Below are 17,031 nucleotides of genomic sequence, written 5' to 3'. Positions count from 1 at the left end.
TTTTGCACCTTCTTATATGTTAATAATTATTTGAAAGTTAAAAAGATTTTTTAAGAGGCTCAAACTGATCCTCCAGAAATAAAAATTCAGTATCTGTAATTAAACATGCACTGGGTAAGATTAACGGCAGTCTTTTCTAAACTTTAAAGTTTAATGAATTGGGACACCCGGGTGGCTCGGCTGTTGAGCATCTGCCTTCGGCTCAGGGTGCGATTCTGGGGTCCTGGGATTGAGTCCCACATTGGGCTGCCTGCGTGGAGCCTGCTTCTCCCTCTGCCTGTGTTGTGTGTCTGCCTCTCTCTCTCTCTCTCTCTCTCTCTCATGAATAAATAGAATCTTAAAAAAAAATAAAGTTTAATGAATTGAAACCACAGCTAGCAATCAAAAAAAAAAATCTAAAGTTAAACACAGTGAGAAAAAAAGGAACTGTGGGACAATGAAATGTTAGACAATATCAAGTTAGACAGTGAACTATTGGACAATATCAAGCAGCCCAACATTAATGTTAAGTAGTGTCCCAGAAAGAGTGAAAGAGAGGAAAGGATAGAAAACAAAGGCCGCATTTTTCCTACATCTGATGAAAGCTATACTCATAGATTCAAGAACTTCAACAACCTCCAAAAAGAACAAACCCCTCACGTTTTAAAAGTCAAGTTGCTGAGAAACAGTGGAAGAGAAATCGTAAAGCAGAGGGAAAGTACATACACAGAGAGAGAGAGAAAAAAGAAACACAAGGGAGTAACATGAGACTTCTCATTAGCACCAATGCAAAGCAGGGAAGAGTGGGTCAACATTTTTAACTACAGAAAGAAAAAAAAAATCTATCAACTAAGAATTCTAAATCCAGCTAAAATACCCTTCAAAAATGAAGACAAATACAGCCACTTTGGAAGAGTTTGGCAGTTTCTTATAAAGTTAAACATAGACTTACCATGCAACCCAGCAACTGTGACCCTGGGTATTTTCCAAAGTGGACTAAAAACTTATTTTTATGTGAAAATCTGTTCATGAATGTTCTTACCAATGAAGACGTCCTTTCAATAGATGAATGGACAAAATGGTATATCTGTACAATAAAATTCCACTCAACAATAAAAAAGAACAAGCTATTAATTTAATTCATGTAACAAATCTAAATGTATTTGCTAAAGGAAAAAATACAAACCAAAAAGACTATAGTACATGTTTCCATTCATATGACATTCTGGAAAGGCAAAACTACAAGGACAGAAAATAGATCAGTGGTTTGTAGCGGATAAGAAAGGGGTGGGAGAAGTGAATGACTACAAAGGGGGGACACAGGGAAACTTTTAAAGAGATGGAACTATTCCATATAGCACTGAAGTAGTAGATACATGATGCTATGCATGTGTTAAAATTCACAGAACTTGACAACATAAAGAGTGAACTTGAATGTATGCAAATTTTTAAAATAAACTGGGAGGTTAGAAATGCAGACCTGAAAAAAAGACTAATAGTATTATAAATGTATGCTACGGCCACACTAAAGAGGGTATGGGAAATGTGCTGACCTAAGGAACTCTGGAAAATGATGCTTTGACTGCTAACTGTAAGAGAGAAAAAGAACATTCTACATAAATAATGTATTCTCTATTGGTAAAGTGATTCATCACAGAGCTATGGGTTAATAATTCTGAAACTGCTATGCATGAATACTGCAGATAAACATGAAGTAAAATAGACGGGTTGGTGCGAACCACGTTTCTCACTATTAGAATAAACTATGCAGTACTAGAGTCAGAAACATCTCTATCCTATGTTTGTTCTCAATTATAAAATATATTTTAAATACAGTAATTGTTCAGATTGTTACAGAATAGATCTTTTCACCGGTATGTTATAGGTCATATGAAAATAAATTAAAAGTTGATAAAAAGCCAGGTGATTAACAGGTATGTCAAATTTTTAAAACATAAACTTGATAAAAGGGTATTTAAAAGATTTTTTAACAATGTAAAACCTAATTTTTAAAAGACTCCAAATTTTACTGAAAATTTGCAACTACGTTGAATAAGTTTATCTCTAATCTTTTTAGCAGACTGGTAATAGAATTAAATGTCAGGAATGCACAGTAATCTCTGTAACACATCTGTATCACTAATGTCTACTCATATGCAAAAACTCTCAAACTCAAGACACTTTTAGAATAAATTATTAGATACACGAGTATAAATGCTAAAGGATAAACATTTTACATCTCCCTTTTCTGTGCTAGAAACCCTTAAAACAGTTAGTCATGCAATCTCTTAAAATATGACAAGAAGCAACTAACGGGGGAAATAAAAACCAAATCTTAGTATGAGAAAAAAAACAAGTAGGCTATTCATTCTGGGTATTTCCCTAAATCAGAGCCTAATAAAAATAAAGCATGTAATATCCAGAATAAATGATAGCTAAACCGCAATTTTTCTCTCAAAAAAATTTCTCAAAACAAGAAATCACTGATCATGAGTAAAATCCCTAGAATATATTTTATCAGAGAGTGAAAAGATATCAGCTTTATTCTCTGTGTTCTATTAAACTTAGGATATGAAATCATCCTATCCTGTTCTTAAATGGAACAAGAGCCAGAAAATCTGAATTCTAGTATTAGCTTAATCAATTTCTCCTCTCTGGCCTCAAGTACCTAAGGAGTTCAGGAATTGCACCTAAAACAACTCAACTTTTCAACTATCATGTGAATTTGGTCAGGTTAGGATGGTTAAACCAGTTGGACAGGCTTAGTTTGTCTGTTTGTTTGTTTATTTAAGGAGACATTATATTCCAGGTTGGCTATTAATTAAAACAGACTGATAGATGGGACCAATTTCACTGGAGTTCAATAAAAGCTGAAGTAAGTACATTTAGCCATTACCCTGAAAACCTTAGGGTTTTTCAAATTAAAGAACTATGTCAAGAAACTTCTTGTAAATAGGTAATTGTACATATAAAATGTTATGAACTTATTTTCTGAACTAATTTTTGGTTCAATTACATGGATAAATGTTTTTAATGTTCTGAGTTGATGACTTGTGGTACATAAAAGAAACAGGGGCAGATAAAACAGAAATAAGTAAAAAAAGAATTTCAGTTTCAGATCAAACTGAGCCTAGGAAAATCGCCACATTACCTAAAAATAGTTTTTCTGAATGTTTTAGTAATACAGGTTTCATGGGTCTATAATTATCACGTAAAATGAAAAGCTGCCTATATTTACAAAGAAAAACAAATAAAAGTGAATTAACACTACTCCCTTGAAATCAATCTACTTCCTGGTTGTCGTAATTTCATATTTTGTAAATCAATTTGGTATGTCTTCTATTTTCTGTAGTGGTAGCCTTCTAAATATTCTGTGTCGGTTTCTCACATATATGCCAAGGAGGATTCTGGCCACCTGATATGCAGAATTTATTACAAGTAGAAAATCAGTAAATCATCTAAAACACTCAGCATCTCAAGATAAGAATTTTCTACAAGATAAGAATTTTCTACTACCAAGTCCTAAAAGTCCCAAACAAAATAAAATACCATAAAGACAGTCCCATTAAATTTAAATGACTAAAGCTCCATAATTTTTTTTTGAATTTTTAAAATTTTAATACAGTTCAAATCAGCGGGCCAGGTTCATTTCAGCTCCTTCACTGCCAAACCTGGGGGCAGAGACTGCTTGAGTTTCTCTGCCTTCTCTTTGTGATGACCAAAGTATAAAGATATCGGCTACATTGAACTTTAAACTTCACATTATCCTTATTCTTCTTGATCTTGACAGACTGGGGTCCTTTCACCTGGCTATGAGCAAAATGTCCTTGATTTTCTCGATTTTGCGAGGCATGGCTATGGGGGGTACCGGGCAAGGCCAGCACAGCAAGCGGCAAGAAGGGAGAAGAGAAAAGCAGTTCCATAATTTTTGAACCGCAAGCTTGGGAATCAAAACCTCCTAATTTATTTTAGGCTTAAATGAAATTTAAGTCCAAACTTAAGGCAATCAAGGGCCTTCTAATCTTCCTGCGACCTGAAAACTTACACACATTTGCACAAAAGTTGTTTAACCCCTGAGTGATTCAATTTCTTCACAGGAAGGTAAGATCTACCCAATCTAGCTCATGACTATGATCACGTAAGTTTGTAAACCAGCTTTATGATACATAAAACCTCATTGAAGTAACTGTTTGAATTACCTGACCAATCGTATGTGTAAATGGTCAAACTATTAGTACTTACTAATTTTCTGCTGGTGTAGAGCTTAAAAATTTTACAATTAATGTTTTAGAACTTTTCATTATAATTAGCTAAAAATCCACAAAGGTCTTGAGGGTTGAAGTAGCTTTTGCCAAAGCAGTCCCTCTAAAATAAGACCAAGTCATGGGACGCCTGGGTGGCACAGTGCATGAGCATCTATCTGCCTTTGGCTCAGGGCGTGACCCCAGAGTCCCGGGATCCCCTGGAGGAGTCTGCTTCTGCCTCTGCCTGTGTCTCTGCCTCTCTGTGTCTCTCATAAATAAATAAAATATTAAAAGAAAAAAAAAAAAGACCAAGTTATATTAGCCTCACAACCTACTGTGGAACAGACACACTAGTTCTATTAAATTCAACAAAGAAACTTGCCGAAGTTATAATCTATAATTAAAACCCCTTAAAATACATAACGACTCCCTACTCTGCCTCGTAGAATGGCTGTAAGGTCATCAGCAATTAAAAATACCATATGTGAACCAGAAATCTAAAGGCTGCAACTCTACTATACTAAAAATTTTTATAGGTAATATACATTTCTTCTTAATAATTTATACAAGTTGTTGACTAGTGATAACGCGGTATCAAAAACTACCAGCTCATATCCACTGCTTAGACCTCCCTAATTCATAGGAACTGATGAGGCTTACTAAATTATCTCCAGCTTACTAAATTATCCTTACTAAAAAAAAAGGATAACTAAGTAATAAAGGGAAATCATGTGGCTTCTTATAAAAAGTTGCTCCTAAGGGGCGTCTGGGTGGCGCAGTCGGCTGAGCAGCCAGCTCGTGATTTTAGCTTAGTTCATGATCTCAGAGTCCTGGGATACAGCCCCACGCTGGGCTTCCCACTCAGCATGAAGACTCCTTGAGATTCTCTCTCCCTCTGCCCTCCGTCACTGAGCGCATGCACACGCTCTCTCTCTCTCTCTCTCTCTCTCTCTCTCTCTCAAATAAAACATTTTTTGAAAAAAGTTAAGGGGCACCTGGGTGGCTCAGTGGTTAAGCATCTTCCTTCAGCTCAGGGTGTGACCCTGGGATCCTGGGATTGAATCCCACATCAGGGTCCCCACAGGGAGCCTGCTTCTCCCTCTGCCTGCAACTTTGCCTCTTTCTCTCTGGGTGTCTCATGAATAGTAAATAAAATCTTTAATAAATAAATAAGTTTTAAAAAGTTGCTCTTGACATAAATCTAACAAACCTATTATATATATTTTTAACACTCAAAACATTCTTTTTCCAGTTTTCATAAAAGAAATAAAGCTTAAAAAAGAACAGAAACTAATTATAGCTGCCCATATAAAAAAAAATAATAGTGAACACTAACTACATAAACACTTATTTCCCAAACCCTTCAAAGTTTAGTTTTTATACAAAAGAGGCAAATTGTACACTATCTTTTTGTGTGATGGGCAAGGGAATGGCCAAAGGTGCTCTGCAGAGGCCTGATACATGACTGTCAAGGGCACTAACACAGAGGAAGAAAAGAAAAGTGAGTATATTATTGAGAACAGAAATAGGCTAAAAGATTTATACTGTCTTTTATCACAGGATACAAATAAAATCACCTGGGAATTTTTTTTTTTTAATCCTAATGTCTCCTCCTCCTTTGCCCCTACTTTCATTAATTGAGCAGGAATGTAACCTGGTCATTAGTGCTTTTGAAAGTGCTCCCGATGATTCTAATGTACAGCCAAGGTTACGGTTATCAGGGCTAAGAAGGTACAGAAAAGTGAAATTCAAGTTTTCATCTCAGCATTAAGTACTGAGCAAAAACAAAACACCATAAATTAAAGGTAGTGTAAGAGAATTATTCATTTCCTTTGCATGCCAACGTGCCCTTTCCTTGCCTCTGACAACTAATGGTAGGTCTTAAACATAAATTATTTTTTAAGATTTTATTTATTTATTCATTAGAGACACAGAGAGAGGCAGAGACACAGGCAGAGGGAGAAGCAGGCTCCCTGTGGGGAGCCCGATGTGGGGCTTGATCCCAGGACCCCAGGATCACGTCCTGAGCCAAAGGGAGATGGGAAAGCATTGAGCCATCCAGGTGCCCAAACATTAATCTTTACAATGTTTTATAAAGATGTCTTTGATTGAAATACACTCATTCTTAAGTTCCGGAGTGGCTAATACAAGATAGTAGATGCAAACGTTACAATAAAACTTCTTTGTTAGAAGAAATTTCTAACAGTCAGTACGGGTTTCCCTCACTATCTGAAAGATTGTATTATGCTATTTTGGTTTTACAAAAGACCTACATTAGTATCTGTTTTTTGCTAACTGAAAGAAATCCAAAGAGGATTTTCATTTGTAGGAAAAAGTAATTGTTTCCTTGCTTTATGTTGTTTCACTTAGGTTTAAGAATGCTCTACTTTCAGAAAGCAGGGGAAACCAGTACTTAGGTTTTATCTTTATTTATTTTTTTAGATTTTATTTGAGAGAGTGAGAACACAACTGGGGGGGGGGGGGGGCGCAGAGGGACAAGCAGCACCATCACCAGCCCCACCACCACCCCCTACCACTGAGCAGGGTGCTGGAAGAGGGGCTCCATCCCAGGGCCTTGAGATCATGACCTGAGCCAGTCAGACACTTAACTGAGGCACACAGGCACCCCTTATCTTTAGGATTTAAAAATATGTCCACAATCTTAACATTCCTTCCCAGAAATGTAATATTACCTATCATTTGCCAAGTATTAGCACTGTGCACTAAATACCTTACCTGTGTAATTTCCTTCAATACTTAGAATGCTTACCATAGGTAAATATTACTATTCCTTTTGTACAGATGAAAAAACAAACTAAGAATAAGGTCAAGCACTAGTAGTAAGTTAACTAGAAGTAACAAGCCCAGAATTTGAGTTCATGTCCAGATGACTTGAATCCATGTCTTAACCACTATGCTTTACTAATTCACATGTTTTTTCATGAACAATTATTTTTTGCATGAAACCATTTCAAGAAATGCTAGCAGTCAAATAATACATCTACTCAAAAATCTCACTCTTCTGCTACAATGAAGAAATCAGCAATGGTGAGAAAAGAAACAAATACTACTCAGCTGGAAATTTAAAGTTCAGCAAGAGCCTGATCAGAAAGTACCCACAATACCATTTCAGACAACTTCAGAAGCTAAGCAGGGGGAAAAAAAAAATCGCGAACAGCTCAACTGTTTTTGTTTAATGTTAAGGCCAGCAGATTATTCTGGTCAATGGAGGTCTTGGTGTCTGTCTCAGCCACAGAAATCAATAAATTCAATATATCTTTATCTTTACACAATTCTTTAGGAAAGAATTCATAAATTCCTTCAGAAATCCACTTTCCACATCTCTATTCGCCACCACCATAGTTCAAGTCACAATTATTTGTCTAACAGGTCTCAGTCTATTTCCTCTAATATAACCATCTACCAACCAATTTGGCCTAAGTATCTCCACATTTTGACATCTAGGAGTCAGATGAGATGGAACAAGCAAGGTAAATGGAAGAGCAGCAGTGAAGGAGATGAAAACCAAAGAGCGTATATAAACATGTTGAAAGTTGACCGAGGAAAGTGGTTCAAGGAAGAGTGTAATGAATCGTTTCAAACTCTGTTGATTAAAAAAATAATGAGTACCGGGGTAGCTCAGTTGGTTAAGCATCTGCCTTCAGCTCAGGTCGTGCGCGATCCCAGGCTTGGGAGCAAGCCTTCTGTTGGGCTCTCTGCTCAGCGGGGAGCCACCTTCTCTCCCTGCTTGTGCGTGCCCACACTCATTCTGTCAAATAAATAAACTTTTTAAATCTTGGGGAAAAAAAAAAAGTAGTTAATCTTTGGATAACAACATGAAAGTCAATGGAAAAATTATTCTGACAAGAATAATTTTGGTGGAATGGTAGAAATAAAAGCACTGACTGAATCAGGTTCATAAAAAGATAGAAAGAAAAAAATTGGTAACAAAATATAGACATCCTTTTGAAGGCAGTTTTGCCATAAAAGTGAGGAGGGAAATGGGAAATAGCTTAAGGAAAACGTGGAGGCCAGAGAATCCTTTCATAAGATAGGAAAACTTACAGTATCAAGAGTAAAGCTGATGACACAAATTAGAGGGAGAGGTATTACTAGAATGAGGAGTAAGTATGAAGGGAATTGTGTAAGAGATATTGGTCTCAGACAGGCAAAAAGACTTATGAGTACCATCAGAGTGAAGATAGTAAATGGGTACAGATTCAGGTATGTGGATAGAGCTTTCCCTGAGTACGAAATTTCTCATCTGATTGCTTGTTTTCCATTTTTTAAAATAAAATAAGAAGTAAGGTCATCAATTCGGAGTGAGGATATAAAAAGAAGTATTAGAAATTTGAGGAGGGAAAAAAAGGTATGAAACAGTGGTCTAAGAAAGTAAGAGAGTGAAGAAATCAGAGGAAACACTGCAGAGCAGAACTGCCAAGCAGCACCATGAGCCCACCGAAGTTGGTATTCATCGCTCCACACTTCTCCAGCCACATGCAACTGCAGGGAGTGCAGGCCAATGGTTGGCAGCGGTTGATTTAACGAAGCTAGTGAGTACAATGAAACATGAGAAAGGAAAGGAGATTAAGGGTATAGGCAAAATAGGAATCATAATGACAGATAAGAAAAGAAGTGAGGATGTTATCTTATCATTTGCCTAAATTCTAGCCATACTGACTTTCTTTTTTGACTCTCAAACACACCAAATCAGTTCTCATCTCAGGGCCTTTACTTCTGTTGCTCCTTTTCTTTCTTTTTTTAAAGATTTTATTTACTTATTCATGACAGGCAGAGAGTAAGAGGCAGACACACAGGCACAAAGAAGCAGGTTAGCCCGATATGGGACTCAATCCCGGGACTCCAGGATCACACCCTGGGCCAAAGGCAACTGCTCAACCGCTGAGCCACCCAGCTGTCCCCTGCTGCTCTTTTTCAATGATCTTCTCAACATTCGTATTTCTGCTTAACTATATCTTTCCTCAGAAAGGTCTTCCCTCTCTGAACATTCACTATCTGAATTTTGTTCTTATGTGTTTACTGTCTATATTTACCCCTTAGAATGTAAGGTCTTTAAACAGAAAAATCTTGTTTATTTTACTTACCATTTAAATACCTAAAATAGTGTCACATAACAGATACACTTTATTGAATGAGATAAAAATATACTAAATTCTTCATTAAATTTAATTTATGAAAACACTACTTTCCTAAAAAGAACTGCAGTAAAATTAGCATCTTGCCTGATAAGAACATCAGTAATCACAGGTTAATTTTAAAGTTGGCTGTTGCAGATTCCACTCAAAAACTACATACTTTTCAAATATAATGCACATTTATTCCCCTTGATATTTTCATACAACACTAGGCCTTTTCTTTGAGTTTAGGATTACTAATTAGGTTATCACATGATCTTTTCCTATAAACCACATCTATAATGCATGTCTTAAGATTTCCAGTTTTAATCTAGTTTAAAGTTGAACATGATCTTAGAGATATTTAAATAATAATCTTTCTGAATTTTTATAAATATTTTCCAGTTTTGTTTTTTTGTTTTGTTTTTTGTTTTTTTAGTAATTGTTTCACCATTTAGTTTGTTAAGGACATCAGTCACAAACACATTTTGCATATGAAAGATTTGATATATAACAGTCTTTGAGAGGAGGACAGCTTTAAAAAAAAAACCCTATAAAACTGAGAGGACATATGTTTCCAGGAGAGAAATTAATATTATCACTTTGAAAGATAATTCAGTATTAAAAGTTGAAAATCCTTGATACTACTAATAATCATACTCCTCTAACTTCCTTCCAAAAATAATTACTGAATTCTACCACATTCCAGGTAGGAAACAAACGGTAATAGTAAAAAAAGAATTCAATGAGAAACACCTATGAGGGACACAAAACTAGTGAATTTCTGTAATAAAAACTCTATTTGTAAACATCCTGGGGTCAGAAGCCATGTTTCCAAATTATTGTCCATGGAATTATAATGCAATGAATAACAGAAAGTTACAAATGGCAATTAATATTCATGTCTTAATGATAACATTCCTTCACTCTTCACTAAAAAGTGTCCTTAACATGTATTAAACATAATTTAATGTTTACCTAACATAGTAAACAGTAACTTAAATGCCTTGATGGCCTGATTGGGGCAGGAGTACTTAACCTGGGTCTAAAATCCCCATTCTGTTGAGGAAATGCAGAGGGTGCGTGAGCTTGAATAAGAAAAAAATCACATCTTTATTTTATTAACCTCTGATTGAAATTTAGTATTTCCTTAATTAAAAATGTAAGCAATAAGCTGTTACAGTATTAGTTATACCTGTGACTTTGTTACCACTAGAGACCACAGATACTTTTCTATTACTTTAGATGCTTCAAATCTCAAATTATCATTTATGCTCACTACTAGCTTAAAAATTGTACATCGCTGGACTTTGTTGATATGTGCATTACAAAATGCATTTGATGTTAAAAAAAATATTCTAATACATAAATACATTTCTCATAAGCATAAATACCAGGAGCATATTTAATTGAACTCTCTTGTTTCAGAGATAAAGAAATTGTGGCCTGGTGGGACTTAAATGCCTTCTTCAAGGTCACATACACAGCTATTTAGTGACAGAGCCAGAGAAAACATAATCTAGGTTTTCTGGTTCACAAACTAACGCTAAACCAACTTTGATGTGACTGGGTCATAAGAAAGCAAGACAGGGAAAAGACAACTCTGCAAATACATGTCAAAATTATTAGGAAAGAGATGAATTATACAGGAAGAAGAATGGTTTGAAAATGAAAATGATTCACTGAAGGATTAGAGTGCTTTAAGTTATATTCTAGGAGCTCCTGTCTGGCTCAGTCAGAAGAGTATGCAACTCTTGATTTTGGGATTATAAATTCAAACTCCGTATTGGGTGTAGAGATTACTTAAAAATAAAATCTTAAATAAAAAGAAAACCAAATTCCACAGCATGGCATGCCAACGCAAATGTTGAATAAACTGGTCAGAAAACAAATGGGTAAGGCTCTCTTTGCATATTGAAAGCATAGAAATATTCTGAATATCTGAATATCCTAAACATTATTAAAATAGATTGTCTTTCCCATTTTTCCTGAAACAGGACCTTCTCAGTCTGTTTTCCCACTTTATAGAGAGAAATGGGTAGAGTAAAAATTTTACTTCCTTCCAGATGTACAATAAGAATTACAACAATAAGCACAATATTGATATTTACTATCAAATAAAAGTCAGAATCACTGGCAAAGAAAGTAGGAACTATGGCAAATGAGGAAAATCTGTGAACCGCCTAAAGGTAGTTGCTACTGCTCAACTCTAGCTAAATACTAAAATACTGAACTGTCAGCCCAGAATTCCATCTAGAGCTGGAACAAAAGTATCCTTCAAAAATGAAAATGAAATAAATATATGTTCAGATTAAAGAAAACTAGATAATTCATCATAAGCAGACCTGATTTGAAGAAAGGAATTTTATTTGGACAAAGAGAAACAATGCCAAAATTTCATGAACAACAAGAATGGCAAGTATGTGGATATGTAGATAGACCAGGAGCTGGCAAATTTTTTCTGTAAGGGGCTAGCCAGAGCAAATATTTTAGGTTTTGCAGGCCAAATGGTCTCTATTCTGCACTGTAGAGCAAGAAAAACCATAGACAATACATAAACTAACAGGTGTGGCTGTATTCCAATAAAATTTACAGAAGCAGGTGGCAAGCTGAATTTGGCCTGCAGTAACAACTTGCCAATCTCTCCAACGGACTATGTTTTTCTTCTTATATTCTTTAAAATATGCGAGATAATTGAAGGCAAAATTTATATCATCATCTGAAGGGATATTTGAACCATGTGGATATAATGCAACAACTACAACACAAAGGAGGGTGACAAAAGGAAAGAATCTTATCACATGGTGACAAGATTTCCAAGTAGTAAGATATAAACTTTTAAGTACAGTGGGTAGCCTTTGTAGTTGCAATCAAGTTAAGAAGAGGTCATATTAGATTTGGGTGGGCCCAAATCTGATGACTGGTATTTTTACAAGGAAGGAGACACAGAGATGTACACAGAGCAAAAACGCCTAAGTGAAGATGAAGCAAAAATTGGAGTGATACACTTACAAGCCTAAGAATACCTACAGTTGGTGACAATCACCAGAAGCTAGCTACAAGAACAAGCAAGCAAAGGATTCTTCCCTAAACCTACCAACACGTGACCCTGCTGATGCCTCAATTTCAAACTTCTAACCTCCAAAATCAACACACAAATATGAATTACATCTACTGGGGGGAAAAAACTAAATTCACAGTTAAAATACTCCAGAACCAGGTAGTTTGACCAGTGACTTCTACCAAACATTTAAACAATACTAGTTCAAGACAAGATCTTTCAGAAAACAGAACATGAGGGATTACTTCCAAAGTCATTTTTATGAGGCTAACATTATATTGATACCAAAATCAAAGATAATTCAGGAAAAGAAAAGCCTTAAGAAACCTGAACATAGACACAAAAATCCCCAACAAAGTATTAGCAAATTTAACAAAATACCCAAATATTAATAAGCAATGAACAAGGGAAGCTTATTCTGAGAATATACTTGCTCTCCTTTCTTCCCTCCGTTTCCTTGACATGAAATCACATGAAGGAATAACAATATACCGTTGGGTTTGAAAAACATATGCCTACATGATGTGTAAAACACCAACAGCACAAAAAGGGTGAAGAGAAATTAAACCTACACAGAAATAAGATTTCTACATTTCACTGTAATTAAGTTAATGTAAGTGTGGCACAGTAAGATGCATATTGGTAAGCCCCAGTGAAACAACTAAGAAAATACAAAAGAACATAGTGAAACCACCATTAAAGGAATTAAAAGCTTACACTGGGGACGACACCTGACGCAAAAGAAAGTAAAGCAGAAATAAAAAAACCCACAGAAACATACAAGAAAAGAAAGCAAGATGGCAGCCTAGTCACACAACTTCAAAAACAATATTAAATACAAATAATTACACAATCCAACAAAAAGCACTGCCAAATTTCATTGTCAGATTGCAACAAATCAGAACAAAAAAAATCTACATGCTATCTACAGAAGACACACTTTACATTTAAAAATGCAAATAGGGGATCCCTGGGTGGCTCAGCGGTTTGGCGCCTGTCTTTGGCCCGGGGCGCGATCCTGGAGTCCCAAGATCGAGTCCCACGTCAGGCTCCTGGCATGGAGCCTGCTTCTCCCTCCTCCTTTGTCTCTGCCTCCCTCTCTCTATCATAAATAAATAAATAAATCTTTTAAAAAATGCAAATAAATTGAGGTGCACTTGGGTGACTCAATCTAAGCATCTGACTCTTGGGTTTGGCTCAAATCATGATCTCCCTATTGGGAGATCAAGCCCCATGTCAGACTCCCTGATCAGCAGGGAGTCTCCTTCCCCTCTGCTCCCCCCGTGTGTGTGCTCTCTCTCAAATAAATAAACCTTAAAAAAGATTAAACTAAAACATAAAAATGCAAATAAATTGCAAGTAAAAGGATGGGAATGATAAATCATGAAATTTTTCTACAGCTGATGTGAAAGAAATGGCTGCCTATGTTCTTCTAGGACTTTTGTGATTTCAGATCTCATATTAAGGCCTTTAATAAATTTTGAATTTATTTTTGTATATGGTACAAGAAAGTGTTCCAGTTTCTTTCTTTTACACATATCTATCACATATCTATCCAATTGCCCTAACACATTTGTTGAAGAAACTATCTTTTCCCCATTGCATATTCTTGCCTCTTTTGTTGTAGATCAATTGACTATGTAAGTGTGGGTTTAATTCTGGGCTTTTCTAGTCTGTTCCATTGATCTATGTGTCTATTTTGATTACTACACATGTAATGTGTATGTAAGTATGTCTTGAAATCCGGGATTATCATACCTCCAGCTTTGTTCTTCTTTCTCAAGACTGCTTTAGTTATATGGCTCTTTTGTGGTTCCATACAAATTTTAGATTTATTCTAGTTCTATGGAAAATGTTTACATTTTCATAGACTGTATTAAATCTACAGATTGTTTTGAGTAGTACAGACATTTTAACAATATCAATTCTTCCAATCCATGAGCATGAAATATCTTTCCATTTATTTGTGGCATCTTCAATTTTACTTTCATCAACATTTTTCTACTGTTCAGAATACAGGTCATTAAGACCTTTGGTTAAGTTTATTCAGAGACATTTCATTATTTCTGATGCAACTGTAAATGGGATTGTTTTACAATTTCTCTTTTTCCCAGATTTCCATATATTAATTTTGTGTCCTAAAACTTTACTGAAATCATTTATCAGTTTCTAGCAGTCTTCTGGTAGAGTTTTTAAGGTTTTCCATTTACAATATCATGTCATCTAGTTAACTTTTACTTCTTTCTTACTGATTTAGATGCCTTTTATCCCTTTTTCTTGTCTGACTGCTGTGGCTAGGACTTTTAGCACTATGTTGAATAAAAGTGGTGAGAGTGGACATCCTCATCTTTCACTTATTTCTCCTCCAATCTTTAGAATTTCCTTCCTTCTATTTGCTGTGGGCTTTATTCTTTTTCTAGCTCCCTTAAGGTATGAGATTGGGTTGTTAGAGATTTTTCTTGTTTCTTCAGAAAGGCCTGTATTACTATATTCTTCCCTCTTAGTACAGCTTTTGCTGCATCCCAAAGATTTTGGGCCATTTTGTTTTCATTTTCATTTGTCTCCATTTATTTTTTTATTTCCTTTTTGATTTTTTGGCTGACTTATTCATTCTTCAGTAACTTGTTAATTAGTCTCTATGTATTTTCATTCTTTCCAGCTTTTTCTTTTTCTTTTTTTTTTTTTTTTCCCCAGCTTTTTCATGTGATTTATTTCTAGTTTCATACCATTCTGGATAGAAAAGATCCATATTATGATTTCAATCTTTTTTAACTCATGGACACTTGTTTTGTGGCCTAACATGATCTATTCTGGAGAATGTTCCCTATGTACTTGAATGTATATTCCACTGTTTCAGATGAAAGGTACTGAATATATGTTAGGTCCATCTGGTCTAAGATATCATTCAAAGCCAGTTTTCTTGTTGACTTTCTGTCTAGATGATCTATCCACTGATGTAAGTAGGGTGTTGAAGTCCCCTACTATTATTGCATTACTATTAATTTCTTCCTTTATGTCTCTTAATGCTTACTTTATGTATTTAAGTACTCCCATGTTGAGTACACAGATATTTATAATTGTTCTATCCTCCTGTTGGACCATCCCTTTTATCATTATGTAGTGTCCTTCTTTGTTTCTTATCATAGCCTTTGCTTTAAAGTCTATTTTGTCTGACATTAGTATTGCCACCCCAGCTTTCCTTCCACTTCCATTCACACAGTAAATGATTTTTCATCCCTTTACATTCAATCTGCCTGTTCCTTCAGGTCTGAACTGGGAGTCCCCTATAAGCAGCATATGGATGGGTCTTGCTTTTTTAATCTACTCAGTCACCCAATGTCTTTTGACTGGAACATTTAGTCCTTTTACATTTAAAGGAATTATTGATAGGTATTCATGGTCATTTCATTTGTTTTACAGTTACTTTGTAGCTCTTCTCTGTTCCTTTCTTCTTCTCTTGCTCTCTTTGTGATTAAAAACATTTTTCTAGATACCTCTCCTCAGGTAAGGAAAATAAAGGCAGAATTATACTACTGGGCCTACACCACAGTAAAAAACTTTCACATAGCAAAGGAAATCATCAACAAAACAAAAAGGCAACCCACCAAATGGGAGAAGATATTTGCAAATAATATATCTGATAAGGGAGTTAATACCTAAAATATGTAAGAAACTGTTCCAACTCAACACTATAAAACCACAAATAATCTAACTAAAAATTGGGCAGAGAACCTGAATAATCCTTTTTTCCAAAGACATACAATGGCCAACAGATACATGAAAAGATGCTCAAAATCACTAGTCAGAGAAATGCAAATCAAAATAACAACTGAGATCACTGTTTATCACCTCACACTTGTCATGATGGTTAAAATAAAAAACACAGTAACAAGTATTGGAGAGGGTGTGAAAAAGGAACTCTAATGCACTGTTGGTAGAAATCCAAGTGCAGCCACAGTGGAAAACAGTACGGACATTTCTCTAAAAGTTAAAAAATGTATTACCGTACGATTCAATAATTCCACTAGTATTTACCCAAAGAAAACAAAAACAGTAATTCAAAAGGATATATGCACCAATATATTTACTACAGCATTATTTACAATAGCCAAGATCTGAAAGTAACCCAAGTGTCCACCAAGAGATGAATGGCTAAAGATGTAAAGTATATACATACAACAGAATATTACTCAGCTATAAAAAAGAACATCTTGCCATTTGCAACAACATGATGGATCTAGAAAGTGCAATGCTAACTGAAATAAGTCCAAGGAAGACAAACACCATATGACTTCACTTGTGGAATTTAAGAAACAAATGAACAAAGAGAAAAAGAGACAACCCCAGACTCTTAAATACAGACAACAAACTGGTGGAAGAATGGATGAAATATATAAAGGGGATTAAGAGTACACTTAATGAGCACCAAATAATCTGTAATATGTAATCTGTAATAATATGTAATATGTAATCTGTAATATGAATATGTATTTGTGTCTTCAACAACTCCTTTTCTATCATTATAGACCAACAAAATTTGCAGGGCTTTAAGGGATTTTAAAAAGACTTCTAGTTCATTCTGTTACCACATTTGAGTCTGCACAAAAGGATT

The 17,031-nt window shown here is 35.3% G+C and overlaps 1 protein-coding gene and 1 pseudogene across 1 annotated transcript in view; both read right to left on the bottom strand.

Annotated features, from left to right (window-relative positions):
- CNOT2 (CCR4-NOT transcription complex subunit 2) overlaps window positions 1-17,031 on the bottom strand; it is a 116,251-nt gene that overhangs the window by 75,843 nt on the left and 23,377 nt on the right.
- On the bottom strand, window positions 3,625-3,832 carry LOC119873593 (annotated as a pseudogene).

This window comes from Canis lupus, chromosome 10, assembly GCF_011100685.1.
Source record: "Canis lupus familiaris isolate Mischka breed German Shepherd chromosome 10, alternate assembly UU_Cfam_GSD_1.0, whole genome shotgun sequence".
NCBI lineage: Eukaryota > Metazoa > Chordata > Mammalia > Carnivora > Canidae > Canis > Canis lupus.
Note: the sequence above shows the minus strand (reverse complement) of the source record. Positions and strands in the feature narration are given on the sequence as shown.